The sequence below is a fragment of the Pseudopipra pipra genome, chromosome 5 (assembly GCF_036250125.1).
Source record: "Pseudopipra pipra isolate bDixPip1 chromosome 5, bDixPip1.hap1, whole genome shotgun sequence".
Lineage (NCBI taxonomy): Eukaryota > Metazoa > Chordata > Aves > Passeriformes > Pipridae > Pseudopipra > Pseudopipra pipra.
The window spans coordinates 31,723,916-31,751,679 of NC_087553.1; positions in this window are offsets into that span (position 1 = coordinate 31,723,916).

The window sequence follows — 27,764 nt, forward strand, 5'->3', positions numbered from 1 at the left end:
TTGACATTCAGTTTAAAGTAAAAAGATTTGGCAGGCTGGGAAACTTGTTGCTGGAGATTATAAATGCCTGTGACTATCATTCTAAATTCAGTATGATATTTACCAATTTAATCTGTGCATCTTATGGTTTGACTATAGCTGTATATTGTATCATTTCAGATGCTGGAAATATATGTAAGCAATTAAAGCAAGCAATAGGCTTGCATAGAAACATAAAAAAGTCTTTCATTTGGAAATCTAGGTAGCTTATTTCATCAAAATATAAAGCCTCCCTCTCTTTACATCTTTCAAGAAGTATTTCCATATGCTGCAATTTACCATCATGTCTGGAAAAGCAAAGTAATAAAGCCGTAGTTTGTTCCTTGTCTAAATGGTAGCTGTGATTGTCTCAGCAGGGTGCTGCAAAAGCTGGAGAAAAAGTGTCCTTGTAAAGATATGCAGACAGAGCAAAGTGTTAATTACTGGATGCTAATGGATATTATTCATAATGCATTTTTAGTCTGCTATATATATGAAATGAATGGTCTTTTTATGGCTACAGTGGTCAAAACTTAAAAGCTAATAGATGTCATTTTCAATTATATAATATAGAGAATAATTGTAACATCTTGCACACAGTGATACATTAGCTGTTGATTTTTAATGGCAGGCAGCATACAGTCACAGCTGTCTTCATCGTCTGTAAGATGCACCATTTTGAATCTGAGCCTCTGAAATCTCTCTGGCAATCCTACAGTGTATAGACTTAGTATATCACAAACCTCATATCTTTCAAAAATGTCACTGGGGTTTTTTTGGTATTCAAAGTGTAGTAAAAATATGGACCATCAGCAGATGTTCTTTTGGGCCGCAGAGACCTTCCACAAATAGGTCTGAAGCTTATTTTCATTTGGTAATAAATAGTCATGGCAACTAGACAGCAGAGCACACCTTTCTACTTGATCCATCAGCACACAGCAGGGCAGCATCCTGACCCTGACAAAGGCTCAGGCAAATACCCCAGTCGGAACACCTCAGTGTATGAAGCTGTGCAGTCTTATAATCAGCAAGTGTAAGTTGTTTCATCAGTATCACTTTATAATATAACAGAGAAAACTGAGAGTTGGTCTGGGTCTTTTTTAATGGTGGAATGCTTTGTAGAGATGCATCGTCTGCAGCCACTGAATGAAAAAAAAATCCAAGTAACTAGGCCTGAATTACCTCAGCATAAAACCTCAAGGAGTGTAAGATCATACTAAATCTAAAACTATTGATGTAAAAACATGCAAAGGACTTTAGCATATAAGACTGAATATTATTAATGTATTTGGGTTTTACATTCATTTTCCCATGTGTTTATTCCCATTTTGTTATAGTAAAATCAAAAGCCTTGTCATCACCTTTTTTTTTCCCCATACACTGAAAATGGTAACTTATGAAGTGTTAATTTATAAATTAGCAGCAACATCATACTAGTTCTATTGAAAAAGTCCATAGACTCAACTGCTATGATGTTGAATTTGTAATACTTCAGTCAAATAAGACCTGACAGGTCACATGCTTGCAGCAGAACAATGTAGGGATAGGTACAATTTCAGAAGAATTTGTGACAGAAAACTAGAACTCGATTTCGCTTATTAAGACTGTAAAATACCTTCTCAAATGGGTTAGATGGTCTTTTTCCCTTCCTTCTGCATTTCAGAGAAAGTTGCAGGGAGAACCTGTGAGCAAACTATCTCCCTGGTATGCAGAGAGACAACATGTTTGCAGATATGTACAAGACCTCCCCTGGCCAGAAAGGGTGGTGGAGGAGAGAGAGAAGATACAAAAAGCCTTGGAGAAGCTGGGGCATTGCCTTTTTCCGTTGGGGGCCCAGTGCACGCAGCATTGTTAAGAAGTGGTTCTTGCATCTGAAATAAACCTTTTTTTAACTCTTCCACTGCCTTGACGTTCATGGGAAGAATACCTGACCATATTTGACCTTACAGTTTTCAAGAAGTGACATAGAAAACAGTTGATGAGGGGATATTCAGATGAATTTTTGAAGCTGTAGCATTAAATCCCTAAGAAAGTCTTAAGATATCTGAAGGCATAACTAAGGTCCAGGGTGAAGTGCACTTTCCCTCAAAACATGCTTAAACTGCCTAGAAATCATTTCCTAAAAGAACAAAGATTGCAGTTCTTTTTTTTTATGTGGGTTGTTTTTTTTTTTTTACAGAAACATTTTTTGCTCTTAGGTATTCATAAATCAATATGTTCCGGAAGTAAGATTTTTTTTTTGTCCAATGTATGGGAAGGACAGCTATAGATTGAAACTCAGGCAAACCTGTACCTCAGGCAGATAATGACAGATAGTATTGGTGGGTGAAAGAATTGACTCTAGTAACTTTTCTTCTTGAGATATAAGAATATTTAGAACTGTTAATTAGTTATTGTAAGCATATATATATTTTATATACAGATATTCGAAGTTATTTTTTGTGTACAAAATTTATTTTTCTATGTAGGGAACTGATGTAAATCAGAACTCATACCCATTAACCTTTTCAAAATGTTTTTTGTCTGCTTTTTCCCATCTGAACTTCCAAAATCTTCTTCTTAGCTAAATAGTATTGACACTGAAGTGAAAGAACTGTTGATTTTTAATACTATTTTAAGAATTAGGAGGATTGTTAACTTTTGAAGGACTATGAAACAAAGACTAATATGCCAGCACTGCAATATCTGAACAAAGATATCTTACAATCTTGTTACATCCTTAGTGCAGCTAGACCAGTGCAGCTACACTGCTTTCCTCATTATGCTGTCATTCCCTGCAAGTGCCCAGGGGAAGCATTTTCTTATCACTGTCAAGAGCATGGCTTACCAACCCTCCATGATCAAAGGAGGGATCTCATCCAGGACTCATTCTTCTTACCTGCCTGGACATAACCTCATCATGAAAAGAAGAGACTATACTAAGAAAATAAGTGCAAGCTGAGAGCAATTTCTATGCCATGTGGGACAAATCACCCCACAAATTATAGCTGTCCAGCCTCCATTCCCTTCCTTTACAAATCTATTGCTCCTATGAATATAAGGTCTTGCAGTCTAATTAATCTTCCTCCGGGACATTAGCAGAATAACAACCAGAGTAGAAATCTCACTGTTCTCTTCATACCTGGTAACTCTAAGGTACCTAGTGGTAGGATTTTAATGAGGAGAAATTATCCATGTCTTTCAGAGTGCAAAATTTACAAACTAGGTTGGGATTCTTTTTTGAAAGCAACTTTTTTTCTTTTTTTTTTGCAACAGATGAGGGTTATTTCCACCTTAGTAAGATGTTAATGAAGTGCTGACAAGTGTTTGGTACTTTTAACATAATTAACTGTAGAGCTATTTTTGTTCTTTTCAAGCTATTTTTCAATAAGCCTTCTATTTTCTGAGTAGCTCATCATATAATTAGAGATAATGAAACAGTTCAGCCCCAAAAACACAAAACTAACAAAGAAAAAAGCCCTCAGACCCTCTTGATTCTTTCAAAGGAGAAAAAAAACCTATTGATTTGTAAGTAAGGTTGGAAAAAACACTATACAGATTTTATTCATGCATTTCAAGATAAACTGATCCCCATAGGTGACATTAAGGGCTCAGTTTTGGAAAATGAACTTTTCTGTATTAACCCACTAAAGTGAACAGGCATTCACTGAAAACAAAAAAGTGTTGGTGAAAACTGCTAAAGACAAAGAGATGGACAAACTGTTCTGGAAAGAGAACTGCACCACTCTTTGACCTTCACCTTTCTCAAGGTTAGACACAGCTAAATAAATACATTATTCAAGAACAGCTAAACACAATTTGAGTCGGTTTGTGCTTGATTTCCAATTTGGTTAAGTAGTGTGAGGCGTGATGGAGGAACCACTGTGTATTGGTTTTGAATATAGCATTCAGAGAAGACAGGAAAGCAGTGGTCTCAGTTGTGCTTCTGATTGTCTCTGAAATGTGTCTCTGTCACTTCTGCTGTCCCTATCTCTTATCTCCACAGCAGCTCTTTTTACCTAACAGTCTCCTTTAGTCCTTGGCAACTGCATTCAGTCCCAGGTGTCCACCTCCCTGCAGCTGGCACAATGCGGGAGCCAAGAAGTGCCTGGTGCTTCCTGAGCAATAAAACTGAGGATTAATTACATACAAACAGGATTAAAAAGACCATCTAGCCCTACATTACTGGAGAGCAAATGGCACAAAAATAATTTGAACTGAAGCCTCAATAAAAATGTTACAGTTTTTACTTAGTAATGAAGACAGTAAATTCAACTGCAATTTTCAGAAATACTAAATGTTATCAAAGACATTAAAAATCATTCAAGTAATAAAACACTTCAACTCCAGTGATTAGTACAGAAAGTATTCAAAGTGTAATACATACAAATCTACACCTGCACTTAACCAAAATCCATTGCTTCCTACCAGTTCTGCTTATCAGAGAAAGAAGAAATTGCTTGTGTTTCACAAATACACTGGAAAAAAAAGAAAAAAAATTGAACCAGCTCAATAGGCACTTGTAACAGCAGTAGTTATCCCTTTTGAGCCATTTTGTAACCACTAGTTAAATCCCTATTGTGAACTGAAAGAAATCAGCAGGAATAGTATCATGCTACAGGAAAACAGAGGAATTGCAATCTTACTTTCTCCTTCATATGAAAAAATGTTTTCTTTATTTTATGTTTTAATATTAAGACAATTGATATTCATAATTTTAAGGACACTATTCAGAATAATTTACGAGGTGTCTATTGTGCTCTTGCACAAAAATGTCAGCTAACCTATGGTGGAAAACTTTCTTGGATAATGTATCAAATTTGACTCCAAGTACATTTAACACTGTGGATACTTCCTTTCTAATTTCTGTATAAAATTAACATTTTCATTGTTGTTCTTCGTTTGGGAAAACTTCAGTAAAACTGTGTTTGATAATTATCATTTCTTATAAAAACACTACTGAGACATAGGGGTTTGTGCATATATTTTAAAAAGGTTTACTTCTGTTAACTTTCACTAGTACCTAGAAGCCAAATTCATTAAAATTAGAAAGATACAGTGTGCTGGTGCAGAGAAACACTTATATGAAAAAGCAGTCATAAAGGATTGGGGCAAGACTTTTTTGATTTTTTTATACATAAAGCAGATGAATTCAAGCAGTAGAATCAAAACAGATAAGCAGATAGTAATTTCTGAGAATTCAGCAAATGTTATACGTGCTCAATAAGCTTCCTTTTACTTTTTTTAATGCTCTTAATTTACATGTTTAATCATCAAAATTGAAAATTTTGAACTAAAGGATTTTCCAGATGCCATGAAATACATTGATAGTAGGGACAATCTTGTTCTCTCTCATTGATCTCATCCTTCGTGTGAGCAGATCCTCAGATTCTATGAGTAATCATAGTTTGTCTCTGCACAATATGGTACAACTTTAAATTCCTTACTGGGCCGGATGGATAGATGTGCTGTAATTACTTGTTAGTATTTGTTAGTAATACATTCAAAAATATTATTGGTAGACAGACTGAATAACATTTGCCAATAATGTACTTTCTAATATTTTTTCTCTCTTTCCAAGTGGTTCAGTATCACTTAAAATGATTATATAGTTAAGTGATATTTACCAAGTAACATAAAGATCTGTCAGATGTCAAATAAATTATTATGTTAATATATTTTACTATTGAGACTGTTCCAGTTAAAGCTAGAGTTTCTCATGGAGTATTTGGCATTAATTACATCTGACAGGAATAACACAGGATAACTCCTTTCTCTCATGCAGTTTTCCACATACATTCTCACACACAGGCATATACCTACAATAATTTATTTCCCTTTATATAAATACATTTAAATATTGACGAATGGAAAAGCCATACAGTGCTTCTCAGCAGATGGTACTTCAGGGTGGGAGTTGCCTAATAACAGAAAAAAAAAAAAGTAATTTTAGCATTGCAGTACAAATTGTTGAGACATAAAATAGGGTCTTAAAAAATGGTCGCCTTGGTAAAGCCAAGACGTCTGGTCTCCTTTACCTAATAATTTTGAAGCAAATATTCATAAAGAAGGAACAAAATGTAAAATGACATCGTGTTTTCTTTCAGTCTATCAGTCTTAAAATAAATTGATTTGACATGTAACACACCCCTGGGACCATGCATCCATTTAAAACACTTTTTCCTTTTCACAGAGGAAATGCTTATATATGGGATCAGTCATCAGAGTTACAAAAAAAATCACTCTCAATCCTGAATAAAAACATTGCTGATTTGCTGAAGAACATCCTTAACATCCTTAAAACTAGCTTCTTCCTACTAAATATTAAATACTTAAAACCAGATTAAAAGAAAGGTATACCTCACCCATGATCATTTGTCACTTATGCCTGGCACCATTTGCCAAGCAGCATAGGCATTCATCTCCTCCTCAGGTACACTCAGCCAAGGCTACATCCAAAAGGCAGGAGCCTTTCCCAGGGCAGCACCTCACCACCACAGTAGGAAGGATATCCTTAGCCTTGGTAGTGCTGAGAAACTTAGCCTTTATGCCACACCTCTGCAACAGCATTCATGCATATGGCATTTCCCACGCACAGCTGAAGACACTAAACAAGATATCTAAAGTATTTTTTACAAAAAGAAAGAATGAAATGTAATAGATCTTTCCACTTCCTTTACTCATCTGCCTATGAACTGTCTATGTCTTTGCTAAAAGAAACTCATCTCACCCTCTCATCTGTCAGGAGCACACTGAGGAACAGTATAACCCAAAAATTTATTTTTGATGTTGGAGTCCTTTTGGTTCTGCTGAAACCCTTAAGCATTCCTTACACTAGGGAAAAATCTGAACGGTTGAATGACAAAATGTCTTTCCCTAGAGACCTCTCTTTAGTTCTATCTGCTGCCAGTAGCATTCAATTCTCTTGTGGCAAGTGTGACATCTTCAACAGTTTAGTCCAAGACTTTTCTGTACAGGTCTCAGAGCCTTGTGGTGACTTCCTGAACACAAGGAATAGGGCATATATTGAATGCAAGTGCCTCGTGCAGACAGTGAGCACCCAAATCAACAGTTAAGGAGAGAGAATTCCCTTCTCACTGTCTTTGGTCTACTCACACCTGACCTACTCCTTTCTTTGGATCTCTAATTTTCCCTGTTAAGACACTAATCATACCTATGCTTGCATTACAAACCTCAGCTGGTAACTCCATATTGCAAAGCTGAAAAGTCTGTTCAGCAGTAAGAGCATGAAAGTCAAATATTTGTATTGCTGAATCAATGTTTTAAATTTGAATCTAGCTCCACTCTCATTTCTTTTTTATGTAGCTAAATACTTGGTAGAAGAAGTCTGTCAATCATATTGCTTTTTTATTTAATCTCATTTTCTTGGAAAGGGTGTTTGAGTAAGGCATTTCACTTCAGAAAGGAATTTGGCCAGACCCTGAAAGCAGAGAACAGCTGGAAGTCCCAATTTGGCATGTGCTCCATTGGTTTAATTTAGATTTGAAGCATATTAAATACATTTTCTGAACAAAAATGTGCCAATTTTATGGATAATATTTTTTTTGTGATTATCAGTGTACATAGAGATTTACAGGTTTTATTAAGAATTGTTTAGAAAACATATTTCATCCCACTAACATTTTGCCCATTTTTACCTACTACTGACCATAATGACTCTAATGACATTTGGCATTTAGTATAATTACCTCCCTCAATGATAAAAGTGTATTTCACTTTTTTTCATCGGAGTGTTCTCACCTGACCAATTTGTATGCCTAGTAAAAATTGTGGTGTTAATTTCTACAAGCAGAGTCAGGAAGAGGAAGTGATCTGAAAAGAAAATAGAAGAATGATGAATGGCCAGATCATATCACTCCAGGGAAATGCTGGACTCACCATCCCCAGAAATATTTGAAAGACATGCAGATGTGGCACTTACAGATGTGGTTCAGTGGTGGACTTAGCAGTGCTTAGTTAATGGTTAGACTTGATGATTTTACATGTTTTTGTCCAAAATTTCTATAATTCTATGTTCCTTAATGTATAGCAAGTATTAATTTTGTTCTTTCAGTCATGCACTTTTTCTCCATATTTTTTTAAAAGAAAGTATTGTGAATACCCCTGTGTCCAGGAAAGCTGATATAAATCCCAAGTAGTTGAGAAAAGTTTACACTCATAATTCATATGTATAATTCATAATGATTCATAATACATAATGTGATAATATAGGAATATTGAATTAATTTGTACTAAAAAATAAACAGAATTATTAATTAAAATCATGCTTAAATACTATAAAAACATCTTATTGAAACTAAATTTCACATTAAAATTTTATTTTCCTTTGTTTATCCTGTTTTTTCAAGGAATTTCTGAGGTTTTGCCATTTGCTTCAGTGACAAAATACAGTCCCCTGCTGGGCAAGTTTGTATTCAAAACCCAACTCAAAGAATTGTGGTAGGTCATTGCATGGGAAAGGAAAGGTTTCATCCTGTCAAAAAAAATAAATAAAAAAAAAAAAAAGATGAAGGTATTTTGTAATGATTGCATTAACAATCACAGCCCAAATATTTGCCCACTTCCTGTCAGTCTTTTGATTCTTTCTTTCTCTACTTTCTATCAAGAGAGAAAAACTCTTTGTCATTCACTCCATTCGTCCCCAACACTTTCGAGCCTACTAGCTAGCTTAATTTTCCTGAGCTTGTAAAAAGAATTTATACGTTTTGTCAGATTAAGGTGTTTGTGTTGCTTTTTCTACAGACTTTGTACTATCCTGAACAGAGAGTAACTGTTCATATGTCTTTGCAGAGAAATTGCTTTAAGATGGCTTAGTTTCATGGGCATAAAGTCTTTGAAAAGTACAGAACATTCTCTATAACTTCTATCTCTTCAGAATATACCAAAAAGATTTATCTTTTACAGTTATAGATGCCTTACAGCTATGTGTCCAACAGTAAAAAGAAGCACCTGGCAAGTGAAATTATGGTAATTCTGCAATATCATTTGTGGTATGACCTAAAACTCACGGTGTTTTTAAGTTTGCTTTCCATTATGTCTTTGAAATAAACAGCATTTTCAGTATATAAACTTTCCTTCTCAAACATATCTCAGATTTTTGTTTTGTCAACAGCTCAGAACACAAATGAAAGACTGAAGCAGCAACCTGCTGTGTTAAAATATAATAAGCATAAAGAATTCCTGCAGGTAATTGGGAGTGCTTTATTCTTCCACTTGATTGCACTGCAAAATATTATTACAGCTCATGAGATAGCCCAAACCTATTTCTAATCACAAGTGAAGTGAGGACTATAGTTTCAGCAACCTTAAAAAGTCACTCCAGCTCTTTATCTCCAGTGCTTTGCAAAACTTCTGGCTACAGCAGCAATTCCAATTTCATGTGCAAGAGACATCTCTTGCTTTAATTCACATCCCCTTGCATATTCCTGGCTGTTGATCTGCCTGTGACCACTGGTTCCTTGAATCTGTCCCTTAATCTTTCCCCCTAGAACTCAAGGTTTTCACCAGTGTTGTTTCTAAGGAATTTTTACTGTCACTTGGAAGGAATATCTCTAACACCCTTTGAAATTGCTGCCCCACCAAAACTTTCTTATCTCACACGTAAGAAAGATGACCTCCAGCCAGATGTGCTCTCAATGTGAGGTTTGGAAAACAAGGCCAGCATTATCCCAAAAATACCAACAACGTGGAGTTTTAACAAAAAACTTCATCTTTCATGATGGACAAGTTAATGCAAGCACGTTGTCATTCTAGGTAGCTTCTGAGCAGTTCTGAGAAACTGTTTAAAAGGTTTCATGAGTGATTGACTGGCAGCTCCCAAATTTCTAGGTAGCCATCAAGCCCATGTAAAGTGGCCTGACCAACTGGCTTAGCTTTGCAGCTGTGACTCTTATGTGGCAGAAGATTCAACTTTCATTAATTAAACGTTTCAAAGTTGACTTCAAAGAGATACATTGGGGTTGGGTGTAAATTTTAGTGTACCTCATGATACTTTGCAACAAAACCAAAACCTGACTAAAGGAGAAAGCAAAATTAGACTTCATAGATATTCATAACAGAAATATTTATTATAGCTGTGCCAGATTATATATCTCAGTACCCTTGATTGTAAGATCGTGCAAACATTTTATAAGCATTAAACATACACAAACACTTCTGCACAAAAGCAGTCAGAAATTATCAGGAGCAGCTGACACACTTGCGGTTCAGAAAATCCAGGTGTGAGTCCTCGATTGGAGTCAAGCAGATTGCCTTTAATGCTGGATTATAGCTGTTCTCGCTCTGTGGAAATATTCCTCAGCTACCCAGCTGGTCCATGGTACAGTTACATTTCATGACTCCCAAATATGTGTCTGGAGATGAATGATACTGTGACTAATTTGATGGCATAATATATAACATATTAAAATGAATACACTCCCTAGACTGTTTTTATAGTGTCAGTGACTTGGGCAAGGCTGGATAGAGAATGTACCCAAATGGTGTTTTGGCGAGAAGTCAGTCATTTCCAGATGGATCATTTATACCATTTTAATTTTTCTAACTAAACTGCATTCCTACTAAATGAACACGTTGAGGGTATTTACAACTGTAGGGATCAATAGGCCACTTGGTAGGCGTACAGTGGAAAGCTATCTCAGAATATCCATCAGGCTTAAATTATACAGAACTATAGAAAAGGCAAAGCCATTTATCTGTCTTTACACATATAAATGCATAATTCAAGAGTAAAAACCAGAAGTTGTCATGAGATATAGCAATTCATAAAAATATTAAAAATTGCATATGAAACCAAATGTACTCTGATTTAGCAAATTCTACTGTATTCAGAATGGTGTACATTATCACTAATTTTAAAAATATAATTAATAACATTGTTTTCTTATGGCAGGTTTTAGTTTCTATAATCTCATCTTTTTTCTGAATTGTAGCAGCTCTCACTACTCTTCATATATGTGGTGCCTGGAGCAAACTATAATGTACAAGGTGATTTTGTTGCCATTAACCAAAATCTCCTAGGCAATCCTTTCTTGTAAATAGCAGATGTGAAGGGTGGCATGAAGATTATTTGCTCCTTAGTTATAAATATTCACTGACCCACTGGTTCTACTTCCAAAGGGAAATAAAGCTTTTACGATTTTTGTTTCATTGCAATAAACCGTGTGGTTTCACTGCATGCATCAAGCATTTGTTAAGGTTAACTGTTGTGATTTTTTTCAGGCAGCTATGCCTTGAGTTAATAATGAGCAGAGGCACCTATAAGCTAAGCAACTCAATCTGTCCCTTTTTTAGGCCTTCTAGTGTAAAGCCTGAAAGCACGTGCTTTCACATTGGGGTGCATCCATCGTCAATCCAACCGCTTCCCTGGGGAGAGCTCTAGCCATGAGATGAACTGCAAGGTTTAATGGTTTTATAGCAGAAAGTGAAAAGAGAGTACACAAGTACTCAGAGTACACAAGCACGTGTAGGCTGACTTGAGTTCAAGTAATTTGAGTTCTCTCAGTCTCAAATGGGTTGATTTTCACCTTTATACTATATGCAGTGACTTTTCTCTATATTTTTATCTTCATATTTCAGATCCTTAGGTTATTTCAGTACAGACTCAGGTAAAAATATGGGGCACATTTTTACTGAAATGCTTCAAGGCAGAATACACAATATTCGTTGAATATATTTGTTTCAACTGATTGAAAAAACTGGTAGAGCTTGTGAGTAGAAATGCCTAGTATTTGATTGCTTCTCACATTTCTATTACAGTGAGTGTTCAAAATGAGTCACATAACTCGTTTACTCTAGTTCTTGTCACAACCAGGCAAACAGATTGCTGCTTACACTAAAATGCCATTGTATCCACTTTATGTGAGGTGTCTGATGGCCTCTACAATAACCTCTTAATGATGAGAATGGGACCATACTGCTACACTTCACAAAAGTGACAGACCAAAATGTTTTTGTTCCTTTAAGGCTAGTCTGGCACAAACTTGAGTCACAGGTAAAATGTTGTGTAGATTGTAAAAGAATTGAGGTGTGTAGCAGAAACATAAGTCTATAGGTGTATGTTTTGGTGGACCAGCCCAGCTAAGAAAGCACATATATTTCAGATAGGCCTGACTCTTATTGTTTGTGCTGTTTTAACTATGGTGGTAAAATGAGCAAAAACAGTTTTATGGGAGAAGAAATGCTTTTATTATACCAGCAATTATGGATAATATAGAATATTAAATATATGGAAATTGTTATTCTTTGGGCTTGAAATAGAGAAACAAGCATTAAATTGTGCTCATTTGAAGGTCAGTCTGCTCTGGCACAATGGCAGCTCTGAAGTGAGCCAGACCACTTCCCAGGCAGCAGCAATTGGCAACCCCGAATCTGGTTCTGACTAGCAACACTCAAGGAGGTAGGTTAGAGAAAAAAATCTAATGATCCATAAGCCCTTTCACATTTAAGACATTAATGTGTTTGGGGTTAAAAAGCCCTGTGATGAGTTTTGGTTTAGCACTGAACAAAACAATTATTTAAATAGTGTTCCTGCAGATCAAATGAACTTTGAAAAACAAACCAAAGTGAATTTTTCCCCAGTTTTTTAAAATCTTCTAAGTAAATGAAAACTTCTCTTTGGGTCAACCAAAGCACACTAATTTTTTTGGAGGAGTTCAAAAAAATATATTTTTTGAATGTCATTTAAATTAAGCATTGAAATATGACTTTTTTTAAAAGTGAATAATCCAGCTTGTTATTTTGCAATTTATATTTTTATTTGAAGAATCTGGAGAATAATCTTTAAATTCAAAATACAACAAAACAAGTTTCAACAGGAAAAAGGTGCCTTAGCAGAAGGATTCCTGCTACAGAACATATAAGCAGTACATATCATGATTGAGACCAGCAATTTGTCTATGCTAAATTTTCAAGTAAAGATAAAGATTCTTGGGACTAGTTTAGAAAAGTAGCTTTTTGTACAAATAAAGAGAATCATAACTGTCATAAGAGTGGTTTTGCATGTATTTGTTTATTTACAGTAATAGTGTTAACATTAAATAAACATCAAAACTCTGCCATCTGATTCCAAACATTGGCAGGTCTTGACACGTGTAAGGACAGAATCACTGGCACCAAACATAAATTGTAGTTATTTATCTCATTCTGATTTCATACCACTCATAATTTTTATTTATTTTTACTGGACTGTGTCTGTTTATTATCTTTCTGTAGTGCTTCCCTTGTTTTGGAGTATTCAGGTTCATATACTCTTTTTTTGAGAAGCGCTGAATTTAAACATATTGGTGCCCAGGGAATATCCCACACAGTCCACCTCCTTCCAGATGCTTTTCTCTCCATGTAGAATTTCAACCTCTGCCTTGAAGATGCAGCTTCTCCTCTTGAGACCCTGAGATACTTTCCTGCTTTGAAGGACTTTTCCAGTATCCCTCTCACCTCATTTGTGCTCTTGTTCTGATCTCTGTGTGCTGCTGCTTGGAACTACTGACTTCTTACCCTGCACTTCCTTTCAAACACCTTTATTCCAAAAGCACTTTCATGGTCTTCCCTCCCTGATCCCTAACCACAATTTTGAGGTCATATACTCAGCATAACACACTAAAACCAAACATCATTTTAGGAAAACTTTTCATTTCTATTGAATTCAGGAGGCTTTGAGCTAAACAGTAACTGCTCCCTGAACTCTAATGACTGGGCACATAACAACAGCCAGAGGCAAAGCCTGCTCACAGCATCTTAGGAGGGCAGTCAAAACTGAATCCTTCTGTCTCAAGGATATAGATAAAATTAACCAGCCCTGGGGAGACTAATTTGCTGGATTTGTGTTCACAAGGAGAGGGATGGTTTGTTTTCACAGCAGAGGCTGCCATTTCTGCTAAGTCCCCTGCCTTGCCCTAGCAGTGGCAGTATCATTGCAGAGAGACCTGATCATCAGGAGTGGCAACAACAAAACAGTATTCTCCAGAGACCTAGCACAGACAAAGCAGGCAGTGGGCTGCTCCTGAAGGGCTTCAAGTCTCATTTTCACCTAACTGTAAAGCTTAAAACTTTGTAAAGTGTTGAGCTATATAAAAGAAAGAAAATAAAGAGAGTAAGGGATGCAGATGGTGTTGCTAGCTGTCATTCCAATTATGGACTGTAGAAAACAGAATAGATTGAAAAGTCAATAAGAGTTTTGGCAGTGATTCAAATGGAGACAAAATTTCACCTGCGAGGTTACACACATGCAACAATATGCTTCTGTCTGTGCTTGGGTAGAGCAATGAGCAATAGCATAGGTGAACAAACCTTCATTTTTACTGTTTTATATCATTTTGGAAAACCGATGCAGGGAGGAGTTTAAGGAGTCTGTTCTTTCATCCACTACAGTTAACAAAGAGAATAAAGATTAAAATGAAGGAATCTTTGAGTGCGACCCCTCCTTTACTGTTAGCTCCCACTTGCTCTTTATTTTGACATTACTCATCCTATTTTGTATTGTATTTCTTTGTATATGGACAGATTGAAGTGATCCTCATTAACCTTACTTGACCATGTTATTTTTACCTTCGCATTCTTTTAATTTTCATTAGTTCTTCCTTACTGAAGATGTTTTCTCTAGAAACATGTATTTATACTTGCTTATATAAAAGAATTTCTATTCATTTGCACTTTTTGCAGTGTTTAAAAATTTGTCTCTAAGTACATTTTTTGGAAAATAATTCACCAAATATATCTGTGTCACACTGTTCAACTCTTCAGTTTCGCTCTTCACCTCTTTTGACCGTTTAGAGTTAATAGAAGTTATATTTATATTTTTCATCATGCACCCTACCTTTCTCACAATGGGATACCATGCAATCTTAAAAATTCACAAAAGCTAACTTGCATAGCACCTGAAGCTGCAATTGAGTCTCAATCCTTTACAATTTTTATTTCATCACTTCATTCAGAAATGTAATGGGAACATAATTTCTTTGCACCAGAATACCTCAGATAAAATCATCCATTGACAGAGGCTTAGAATAAACATTTCAAGACTGAGATTCATTCATCTATAAACAGAGATGACATGGCTGACATTTGCTGAAAAAAATAAACAGATATTATCTTTTCATAGTGGCAGGAGGCTGAGAAAGAGTTGAAACTCTGGGTTGCTGAGTTTATTTCTTCCAGAAAGTTTTTCTCCTCCTGGTGAGGTGTGGTAATTGTGATCTTTATATTTTAATGCAACTAATGGACAATCATTGTAATTTCAACTACATGTAAACAAAGCTAGAAGAACCCAAGTAATTATGTATCCATTCAAAAAGAAAAAAGAGTCTTCCACTACCTTCACCTGGAAGGACAGAGATTTCAAAGATACTCTTCGTCTCTAACAGTATCACATTTATAAACTTTTCATATTCAGAGTTGGCAGTACCTACAAATAATTTCACATGTGGACCCTCTGCTTTCTTCAGGGAATCAAACCTACCATATAACTAATGTGTAAGTTGCATTCCTGTAATGTAAACCCTTTTTTTTTTGTTGGTGTGTCTCTATGGGTCTCTTTTTAGAATAAATAGCTATATTTCAGGAAAATATCATAATAGAAAAAGTGTATTTCAGGAAAACAAATGTGGAGCTGCTTTTTGTTTTGTTTTGTTTTTTAACAAAAAGCTTGAAAATTTCCAAGTTAAGCCGGAAGAAAAACTAGTCAAAAGAGGCAGGGAAAGATGAAAAAGAGAACATGTACAAATAATCCTTTAGGTGTGGGGTAGCAACATCAATTGCAGTGGATTAGAAGACAATTCTAATACTGCTTTACTAACGGAATGAAAATGCTCGTGAAGCACAAGAGTACTGTAATCTACACTGGTTTAGAATTACCAGTTTAATTATCAATTTCAAGAACATAGATAATAAAGACGAACAACACCTAACATAAAAATGTAACACAATCCATAATATGATAGTGTTCCTTTTCTATAGGAAATCTTTAATCTGAGAAACCTTGCTTTTCTGGAAAGGAAAACCTAACCTGTGAGTTGACTAGTGGATTTATTTTCCACATTGAAAACCTAGATATAAGTCAACTTTTATTCCCTGAATATGGCTGATTTCCAAAGAATTTTCCAAGCATGTGTTTCACTTTGCTCTTGTGACATCTACCGTCTGGCTATAGGTGTAGAGGATCAGTGCTGGTTCCAGCCTCTCCAAACTCCCTCAGTAACAGAATTCCCCCGGGAACTTGCTCACAGAAAGGCCTGGGTCTAACATGCTCTTCCTCACCTCCTTGTCTTTTCACCCATGGCTGACCTTAAACCAGGCAATGCAGGTCTGGGACAGGAAGCATTGGCTGTAATAGGCTTTACAACAGCAGACCTTCCCCATACAAAAGGAGAAATCCTGTGGAACAATATTCAGCTGCTCTATCATCAAAATGCAATACATAATAAATAAACATGTACTAAAAGAGAGCAAATTGAACTCAGAGAAATTGGAGAAACCAACACGATATTTTCTAAAAGTAATAATAACATACTGTAGTCCTTATTATTATGCTTCATTATTCTCCCTGTCTTTTTGGTTTTGTCACTGACCAAGAAAGTAAACAAAATGCTAAGTTTAATGCTATAATTAGTGTGCTTCATTCTACTCCAATTTGTCAGCAGTAGCCCTCATGTGTGACAGGCAGATGGGAATCTTTTTAGGTTTTTACCCTTCCCTAATTCTTCAAGCAAACAAATTTGTGTCTTTTCACTGTTCCTCATCTATTGTGTCCAGTCTCTTCTTCCTCCGTTCCGAAGCCAAAGAAAATTCAATATTCCAGCAGGAGAAAACACATTGAGTTCACTCAAGTCAACCTCTCCAATTTCCTTGTATTTGCTTTGCAAAAATCTGAAGCATAGAAATTAAACCTGTGTAAGCCCACAACTGCCAGCAGACAGCAGCTGTCAGCAAACCAAAGCCAATCACTTTTCATTGAGTCTGAAGGAAATCATGCCTTTTTTCCCCCTTTTCCCTCTCCTTCCTGCCAAAGATTACATAAAACAAAATCTTCTTCTCTAAAAAGCAAACAATCAGATTGGCTTTTTGGAAGGGGTTGGTGCTTCATCCTCATCTTCTTTGTTAACATAAAAGCAGATTTTATGTTCTGTTGCTTTTGAGGCTAGTTCATACACTGTGACTCTGTGATATGAAAAGCCACAAGGGGGGATCACTGCTAGGTCTGCACTGGTTATCTCACTGCTCAGCCGGTGCAAGTGGTTACATGTCTGAATGAACCAGTACTGCAAGCCTGGCTAGATGATGATGTAGATGCTCTGAAGCCATGTTGTGGGGATGATGAGCTCAGGCAAACAGACCCTGCTGGGATAAGCAAATGATTCATGCTGGTTACTCTCCAGTGAATGCAGGTCTGGGGCTTCAGGGCTTGAGCTGAAACACGGATGGGATCACATAGGCTGCACCTATCCTTGTGTATATGAAACATTGCAAGCTTTCTGTGGAGATCACAACCTGTACTGCTGCAAGCTCAGATATATCACACCAATTACAACTCTTCATGATTTAATTATGTTAGACTCTGAGGCCCCAGTTAGACCCACAGTTCTGTGCCGTGTGCTATAAAAGCATGCAATTTGGAGATGGATTATTGGGTACAGTGAGACTGAGGAATAAAGCCTGTCTCCCACCTAAGCTATCCATAAGAGATAAATAGGTTGCTGAAGTGAGAACAGTCTCTAGAAAAAAATCGCAAGCATATATCACTGTAACAGCCAAAAAAAGATGTGAGGTAGTACTAGAGTTTAAACTAGCTGGAGAGCAGGGGTTGATTGAATATAATTTTGGTTAGAAGCCTGCATGTGTAAGAAGTACCACAGAATAAAGCACAAAAAAGGAGCAGCAATGTACCCATGGCTGATCAAGAACTGCAGTCACTTACTGAGGAAACATAAAGGGCATTGGAATGAAAGGGACTTAAAGCAAAACTCTGTGCTATTGTTTGGTTTCTGTTGCATTCAGAAAATCAAGATTGTTTACTCTTGATGAATAGCTGTGATTGCTCCTAAGCCGCCTGAGACATAATCAACTTCTCTTTTTGTTTGGAAGCAACACAAGGAGCCTTGAAAGATGGTAAGCTGCTCTGGTCAAAAAACCCAATTGTATAAAAGGCGTAACTTGTCCTGACAAAGTGGCAATAGAGCCTCTATGAGAGCTGTTGTCTCCCTTGCTCTGGCCACAGAGTGTAAACTTGTATCTGTGACTTAGGTCTTTTGCCTTCTTAATTTTCTCTTGAACCTCCAATGCCAGAGGTGTTTAATTTGCGCAGAAAAGCAGTGTTAGGACAACTGTGTTATTTTCAGACTTAGTCTATGCATTTGGAATATTTTATACAGCAATTTTAATGTAGCAAAGAACATTATGAAAATATGAAACTGTGGATCGAAAAATCTCTCGTGTCATTACTTTTAAAAGCTAGTAATCCCTTTACCTTTTAGGATGATTTTAATCAGAGTTTGTCAATCTCAGACCTCATCTGAAGAGACTCCTTTCTGGCAAACAACAAACAGTGTATGTGATGTAGTTTTCTCCACTCTTAATACATGTGTTGAAATGTTCATATTTCCACAACATTTGGAATCAGTTTGGATTGAACCTACTTTATAACCAAGAGGATGCATATTCTGGCCTCTCTTGACAGTATATACTTAAGGCTCATACTGATGTACAGGTATTAGAGGCTGAAATTCATTTTTATGAGTTTACCACTTCATCATTGGAGCAGATTTCTCCCATGAGGGAGGCCATCCTCACCATACAATTACATTATAATTCAGTCACCTTAGAGGTCCTTAATTCTGTTGTCGGACTCTCTGGAGAACCAGACTGTATGTACAGCTTCATGTGTCTGCAGCCTCATGAGAGTAAATGTCTATGGAAAAATCTAACACATTTCTTTCCCTTGTGAGATGCCTCTCCCCTGACTTTTGTTTGACACAGGATAAAGACAGAAATTAGAGGTGGGACTGCAGGGCCATTGTCTTTCTGGGAATGTTTTTAAAAGCTGTCTTTTATGCATGTGTGTTTCTGGTAAATAAGAAATGCAAGGTGATGGGTAGATGAGGTATAGGAGGTACATGAAGAAATAACAGTTTCTGACTCAAGCAAAATTTACATATTCAAGCAAAGAAATGTTGCATGTTATGAGGTATATTACTTTGGTTTTGAATTTTAACTAAAATTTCTATATGTCCACATTTTTTTTTTTGTGACTGAGGACATGCACCCAAAGCACTTAATAACATCTCATATTTGCATTAATATTCTTTTCCGATATTTCTGATAAGTTTTGTTATGTCTTAATAATGGATTAATTGCACAGCAACATAACATAAAAATGATAGTACCTTAGTGTAGTGTTGATACAAGAGACACACGGTAGGAAGCTTAAGCTTCTTATTCCACTTCCATGCCTCATTGAAATAGGATTGCACCATCCTTTCCACACAAAACATTATCCCTTAACTGTTTCCTAGGGGTAAGTGACTGCAAAACAAGTTTGGATTAAACTACACAAAGCAACATCAGAAAAACAAGAATAAATGTTTCCTGCTCCTTGGAACTAGAAATCAAAACAAGTGGCAAATCCAGCCTAAACACTGAGAAATAGTCATGACAGTGTTTTACACAAAATCATACTGTGGCTTCTCTTGTGGTAGGGTATTATATAATACCTTGAAGGTTTTCTGAGAGTAAAACTTGTACATATGGTTTAGTGATGGCCTTTACACTTTCCTGGGAAATGGTTTTCTTTGTACATTAACTCATTCAGAGATGAAAGCCAACTCTGTAACATCATTGTGTTCCAGGCATAATGTTCTATATGAAATTTTTTTTTTTAATTCGCAAACGCAGTCAATTTTCCAGCAGCTGTGGTCTAATAAAGTAGGGGAAAGCACTTACCCTTTCTGGTCAAAATAGTCTCTTTGGATGAGCTTGCTTCCCTGCTGCTGCTTTGACAGTGACTTCATATATTGATGTCCAGATCTTGAAGGACATGGCCCAGTTGTTCCTCAGTGACCATTTCAGTGAACATGATGTACACAATTGTCTCTGATCTAAACTCAATTTCTTTCTCTAATCTCTTATTTCTCTTTAATAATGTCTGTTCAAAGAAAATTTTTGCTGAGAGGTAGAAGACAAATATGTTTCCTTTTTATTGCTCCCCTAAACCTTCTTCCTCCAAAGTAGAATTGACTGAAAGAAATTTTTTTCGTACAACAACCATGTCCTTCTCTACCTCTCTATTTTTCTGTACTTTTTGGCAATGCCATAAAAGTGAAAAACAGTGCCATGAAAATTAATGCGAGTTTTGCTGTTGATTTCAATAAAACTAGGGTTTATCTATTGACTTGTATGATGTTTTTCCTTGAGCTGCATTAGAAGTTACCTTGATTACAAAACCTCATATTCTAGAAGAGTGTGTTGGGGTAAAGTTTAGATCTAAATTAATTATTAAGTCTGTAGTAAAAATATGTGAAATACATATCTCTGTGAATACAACATGTATGAAATACAGACTTTAACAGTAAGATGATAATACTTCATCTATTCTTTTCTAATCCAGTTTTCTCAAATACATTCATATATGTTTTTGACTGCACTCTTATGAGTTAATTTTGCAAGCCTGAGGTTGCCAAGACCATACAGTATTTGAGAACTCATCTTTCTTATTCTCCTCATAATCGAAAACCTCATACTGTATGCTTTTATTCAGAGTCCTTGATAATGTTCATTAAAACTGTTTTCTTTTTAAAATATTACATGATCTGGGAATCGATGTGCTTAATAGGTAGAAGAAGCAAATGAAATTCACCAGTACAAAATGATCTAATGAAGCACCTTGTTTTTTGTTGAGAAAACATGATCCGTATGGGAGGTGCAAAATGAAAATTTTAATTTTAGTACAAAAGGTATGGAACATCCCCCATTGCTGAGTCTCTCTCTCTCTCACACACACATTTATTTTCCAGAATGATCCCTATTGTTTGTATAAGGATGGTCACAAAAACACTGTTGCCATGGTATATTGTATAACAGATATAAATTTGGAGAGAATATTACAAGACTTAAATATCAGATTTGTTTACATTGCATTCACTTCTGTACTTTGGAAACTAATTTCATGCTCTCCATATGATTTTTCTCATTGAAGATTAGAAGTCCAAAACTTTTGGTTCTGACACAATTACAGTATAGATCTTCTAAACATACATGCAAAATTGATTAACCCTAATAAGCCTAGTTTGCAAAAGAGCATTGCAATGTTATTCCTTTAATGTTTCTATGGCAATATTTAGTTGATTTAATATAATTCAGTGAGTACCCACACAAATGCATCCTCATACCCAGAGACAGCACTGTCACCACCAGACAGTGCTACGTCTTGGCATTATGTTTTTATACTGCTTTATGTAATGTGTTTGTATAGCCTGTAATTAAATCAAAGACCTCGGGGAAGTCAAGGGCTGTGGATGCTATTCGTGTGCTGCTAACCATGAAGTGCTCCCAGAAGAAAGTGGAAGTAAAGACAACTGTTTGACAATATTGTTGGTTGCAGTGCCCCAATGAATCACTTTATTACTGTAAACATGTGTTGTAGCCAGTGAAAGGAGTTCCTAAATGGCACAAGAACTTATCCCAGAGAGAATTTACTAGTTATGTGAATGAGACCATACTCTGTGAGTGCTTGTCAGGCTGAGACCATTTGCTGTCTATGGATGGGTAAGTGGACAAGAAAGTAGTGATGCCTAGGAGTCTTCTTGGATCACCTTTTATCAGCAAATTACACATATGCAAGGGGTTTTTCTAGGCAGTTACTTTTCTGGGGAAGACCAGTCCTTCTGAAATCTCAGGAGGAATCATAAGAGGAAGATGTCATTGAATGTGTCATTTTGTATTCTTTATGAACATAGAGAGGATGATAAGGGTTTTTCTGACACACCTTGGCCAGAAGGTGACTTAAATACAGCAGATTCCACATTTGACTGAAGCTGGTGGTGCTGAGAGGAGCTAACTCTCAGGTGCAGTCCAGACAGAGCACTGACAAAAAGTCACTTTATAGGCAGTTTTACAGGGAAGTGAAGAGATTGTGCTGGAGACAGCATCAAAGCAGCCTATAATTAGCAGTATGAACATAGGAGTAAAATCTAGAAGTTTCTTGAAGGCATCAGGTAGTAAATCCCACTATAAGGACAACTCCTTTGTATCAACATACGATTTTAAGAAGTGCTTGTCAGTGAAGTGGCCAAGCAAATACAAATTGTTTTTTTTTTATTTTGAACCTCAGGAAATACTCATAGTCACGAAGTTCATAATAATACAGCCAGGAACCTGAATATTCCTTTTTTAATTCTTTTTTTACTGTCCTCTAGACTTTGAACCTTATTGTCTCTCCTTCTGTCAAGTAGATACAGCTTCCTTCTCCATCTTCTCCCAGATACAACACACAGTTTTCTAGTTGTCTATGCCTTTGCTCTTTTCCATGCAACGTTTCCCATGCCTTTTTTCTCTTACTGAAACTTTGTCTCACATGGTTCACATTTTCCTCTTACTCCACTCTTACTTATTCTCATTTCCTCTCCTTGACAGCACATGCCTCAGAATGAAAGGCAGATTAAACTTAATAAACGCAAACCAACTTACAAAATAATTTACTCTTTCATTCACAAAACTGCCGAAACTTTGAAATCTGATAAACAGAGACCCTTTAGGACTTTGGAATATTGGGAAGCAGGAACTACTTCTATAAGAGCATAAAACTCTTGCTTCTAACTTTGTGTGGTCGGGAAGGAAAATGCTCAACACAAACACATGTCATTGAATGTGTCACTTTGTATTCTGTAAAGAATCTGTAAAGAATCTGTAATGAAAAATTGTCATTTGTCCAGAACTTAACTTGCCCATTCTGGGCCTTAAGCCAGGATGATTTAGAGAAGAGGGAGAGAGCCTCCATTTGGAGAGGGGCTGAGGAAATATTTCTCTGACAGGTTGATTTAAAGGAATGGCAGCTGTGTGAGGGAAGATGGCGTTGTACAGTGCATCTTAAGGGAGAGATGTTACTGGGCACATGATGGAGACGGATATGGATGTGCAATAAAAGCAAAAGCCTATAAAAAATGGACTTGCAGACATTTCTGAAGTTTTGAAAGCCTGTATATTTGAGGTGATGATCTTTTTCCTCCGTAGCTTAATATGTCTTAAATAATGAGGAACAAGCCTTCTTGTAGCCTCCAGGGAGGATACACTGGAGCACAGCTGTTGTCCACCATATTCCTATGGTGTGCCCCCAGATGAAGGAGATTCACTGGCTTTCCAGTTCAGACAAGTTTGTAGGAGTTTTGATGACATGATCAGAGTTTAATGATCATAAAAAAATCCAAATCTTGGCTCCAGTAGATTTAAGTGCAGTATTTGCACAGCTCATTAATAAAAAATTAATGCATGAAATGGTAAGACACTGTTTCTTCTGCCATAGTGTTGCTGTGTACCTGTGTGAATGATCTGTCAGAGATGATAGTGCTATTACAGAGGAGAGACCAAGGGCTTCCATTTTCATGCTCCAAAGTGCAGCATTTCCTGAACACACATGGACTGTATTAGTTTGTCATCCCATTAAACTTTGGTTCAGACTGTGTTCACAGACAGGCTGTATGTGTCAAAGCTGCTGGAAGGGCTCCAGTAGTTAGTGTGCTAAGATGCTTTAAAGATAGGTCATCAGGTGAATTTGACAGGGTAGGTTTCAGGTACATATTTGGCACATGGCTAAATGAAGGAGCATGGCCATGGGACAGGCAGAAGGAGACCCTAGGTGCCACTCCAGCCAGTGTCCACTACCCATGAGAAAGGGTTTTTTGGTGTGAGTCTAAGAGCACACCTTGTTGGCACCTTCCTGCCCAGTCTTTCCTTTTCTATGAAACCTGAGGCTTAGTCACTGTGTCTAACAGCCACAATTTAGCTCAGTAGGTTAGAGCACGGTGCTAAGAATGCCAGGGTTGTGGGTTAATTCCCTGCATGGGCCATTCGCTTAAGAGTTGGACTTGATGATCCTTGCGTGTCCCTTCCAACTCAGATTATTCAGTGATTTCTGTGATTTCTGTGACTTGTCTCAGACCTGTTTCTAACTTTCTCTGAGGAGTGTTTGTGCACTGATCTTCTCTCTACGCCAAAGAAATTTTCCAGAGGGCACAAGTCAATTTCTGATGCACGTTTTTTTCAGATATTCAGCCTCCTCCCAGTCTGCTAAGGGGCTAAAGATGTCTCTGCCAGAGCTACCTCACTTAATCCTAGACACTGGTGAAGAATTTGTTAAAAATATTGTTTTTCTGCATGACAGAGCATTTTAACACACGGAATATGAAGTACTTTAAATTCACTAAATTTCTTTATCTTCATGCACACAACATAGTATCTTGAAATTTTCCTCAGTAAACATTATTAGCATATGGTTGGCGCAGTACTTCTGGAAGGAATAGATCTTATGGAGCTATGGGAGAGCTATGAGTCATTGCTATTTTATATCCCTATGAGAAAATACTATAATGGATATAAGTCTCTATTCCAAACCATAACCAGATTAACAGAATTTTGCCTTTCCACATTCCTTCATGGACTCAATTGATATGGCATTCCCCATTTCTTGTCTTAAATCATTGCATAATGCTGAAAGGTGCTGTTAAAGACTTCTTTAATTCACCCTACTTTTCTGCAGTGAATGAATAACTCCTGCAAATAATTTGTACATGAACTGGGTAAGCTATAAAATATTTTGTGAGACACTGAGCTGCAAAGAAAGAATGTAAAGGCTTTGGATATTTACACTTACAATTCATATGAATTTAATTTGTGAATAAGATGAAATATAAACATATACAGGAGAAAAATAGAACAAACAAAAGCTTAATTTGGAATAGACGGCACAAGCCTTGAGTTGTGAGGAAAGATTTATTAGATCATAGAAAAAGAAATTTGAGAGAAACTGTAAGCCATGTAAAGTCATTAGGAATAACTGCTGCAGATATTGGAGATGCTGGAGAGACAAACTTGCTTCAGTAATGCAGTTCATCTAAACAGTTAAAGAAGCATGCTGTGAGCACATTCTAAAAGAAAAATATAAAGCAGCTGGAGCAAATAAGTGACTGATTGTAAAGGTCCATATAACCTCCTTGTAAGACTTGAAGTGCCTATGATTGTTTTGTATGGGAAGTGAAAAATTTCCAAAAAGAAAGTTCCCCAAAATTACAACAGTGTCTATGCATTTTATTAAGAGAGAGGGACAGAGAGAAAGGAGCTGGAGAGGTATGGAGAAAAAACACAAACCTGAACTACAGGAACAACATGAGTCACTTTTCATAATATGGCATTTATATTTTATTAGTACCTCATATAGGAATTTTAATATAGTCAAATATAAAACCCTCTTGTTATAGAGTATTATATAAGAACAGAGGTGAAAAGCCATTGCTTTTCACCTCTGTTGATGAAATGTTGGAATTTTTTCCACTGACTCCAATGGTATCATGATGTTCATTAGAGAAAGATGCAACATCATGGCTCAGGGTTGAGGGCTGTGCTGCGTATTCATTGGCAAGGGCTAATATGGATCTAGCACTTCTCTATCCTGTCTTCAACTGTGCTGTAAATTTATACCTGTCTTAAATTAGTTCAGATTTGTCCATAGTTGATATATTTGTCTTTCATTAAAAGCTATTTGAGGCAAAGATTGGCATTCACCATGTAAATTTCCTAAAGCAGTGCTATTTTGTGTGTTAAAATTTGAAGAAATTTCTGATTAATACTCATATCAGTATTGATTGAATTATAAAATAGTCTATGGCTATTGTGAGGAACAATATGGAAATGAATCATGTTATTGTTGTATTTTAATTTAAAACGTAAATCAAATCACCAACAGCATCACAATTTTAGTTCTAATATTGGTTTGAGAGTGATGAAAAATGACAGACAACATAAAAATGAGATGGTTTAGAAAACAGTCATCTGAATCTGGTTGTAGTTAAGTAAAGCTGGGAACATCCTGACCTTCCACACAGCCAGATGTGGAAAATATACTTCAAAGTCTTCAAGATAGAACTAATGGCATAAAAGATTAATGGGTGCTGTTCCTAAAGGAAATAAGGAATCTGTGAAAACAAGGCATATATGTGAAGTACAGACTGATATTTTCTCAATAATCTGGAAAAGATTATATTTCTTATCTATAGCTGGACAAATACTTTAAGAAAGTAACTCTTCAGTTACTGTTTTCATTTATTTAATTTAGCAATTCTTTAACACTGACTCTATCTTTTACTGAGGTCATTATGTGCTTAAGTTTTACCAAAATAAACTAATTACAAATAAGTGTTTTTTAAAAGTATTACTTAAATGTTTACAGAAGTTCCATTATTTCAAGTTAATGCATGTGAACATTCATTTCCATTTACTTGTGCACTAAATAATGAAATAATTTTATTTAAAATATATATTAATTTGAAATTTCAAATTAAAACATTCTTCAAGTTTAAACTACTAAGACACATTAATTTCTTTTTTTTTTTAAAGCCAGGTTATCACTTAAAAAGGAATATATTTTGAAAAGAAATGTTTATAACTTATTTCATGCTACATCCTGATAGAAAAATTAAAGTTAGTAAAATTTTTTATTATGAATTCTTCTGCATTTTTCAGTTATTATTTTATTTAAAATGCTAGCATTTAATAGGATATTCACCATTATATTATATAACCGTATATTTTAAACAAGGATGTCTTTTCCTTCAGGTTTCGCATTTGGGGTCTCATTTCTCCATTTCTTTTACTAAGTAGAGTAATGACAGTCACAAATGACTACACAGTATTCCTTGTTACAATAGCATAGAAAGGTGCACATCACAACCAGTCTGCACAGAGAGGCTGCTGACATCAAATTTTTGGCATTTCATTCTCTTCACTTTTCCCCCTTACAGCCCACCCCCCCAAAAACAAAACCCAAAACACACTACATCCAACACCACAACTCATATCCTATCAGTTCTACTTTATCCAATAAAATGCAGGAGTAGGTGACTTGAAGAATTGGTAAGAAGATATGAAGCTTTTTATCTCCATGTCAATGATTTGTATACAGTTTAGGTTAACAGTGACTGAAATCTGTTCGTAAGAGACTGCTGTTCAAGTGAAAAACCTGTTTCAGTAGAATGTTGATGCACTGTGTAAGTGCATCTTAGTAACCAGCAACAAAGCTGTCATCTCTGCAGCCTCTGCAAGGATAGAAAATAATCCTGGGGAATGAAATACTGTCTCTAATAAATCATTCTCCCAGAAGTCCTGAGAGAAAAATGTAGGTAAAGCTCTCACTGTGGCTTTTCTTGTTTATTTACTTGCATGTACACATGTGTATTCGCCTGGTTTTAGTCTATAGCAGGAATGATTGCGCCAGGCACAGCAAGGAGGCCCAATGAATAACCTATGCAACACCACACTGGGTCAACTTTGTTAAGGGATGAGGTTTTAGCAATTTAAGTCATCTATGCACATGTTTCCATTCAACTATTTATCCTATCTGTATCAAGGAAAAAAAGTCACTCCTCAACCCCACCTTGTCTGTACTTAAATAAATGAATTCCAAATAGAATTACTGTCAAAAAAACTCAGCAGTTCTGTAGCTCTAATGAAAGCTTTTTCTCCTTGGCCTCTTCTTGCAAACACTTAAGTAAATT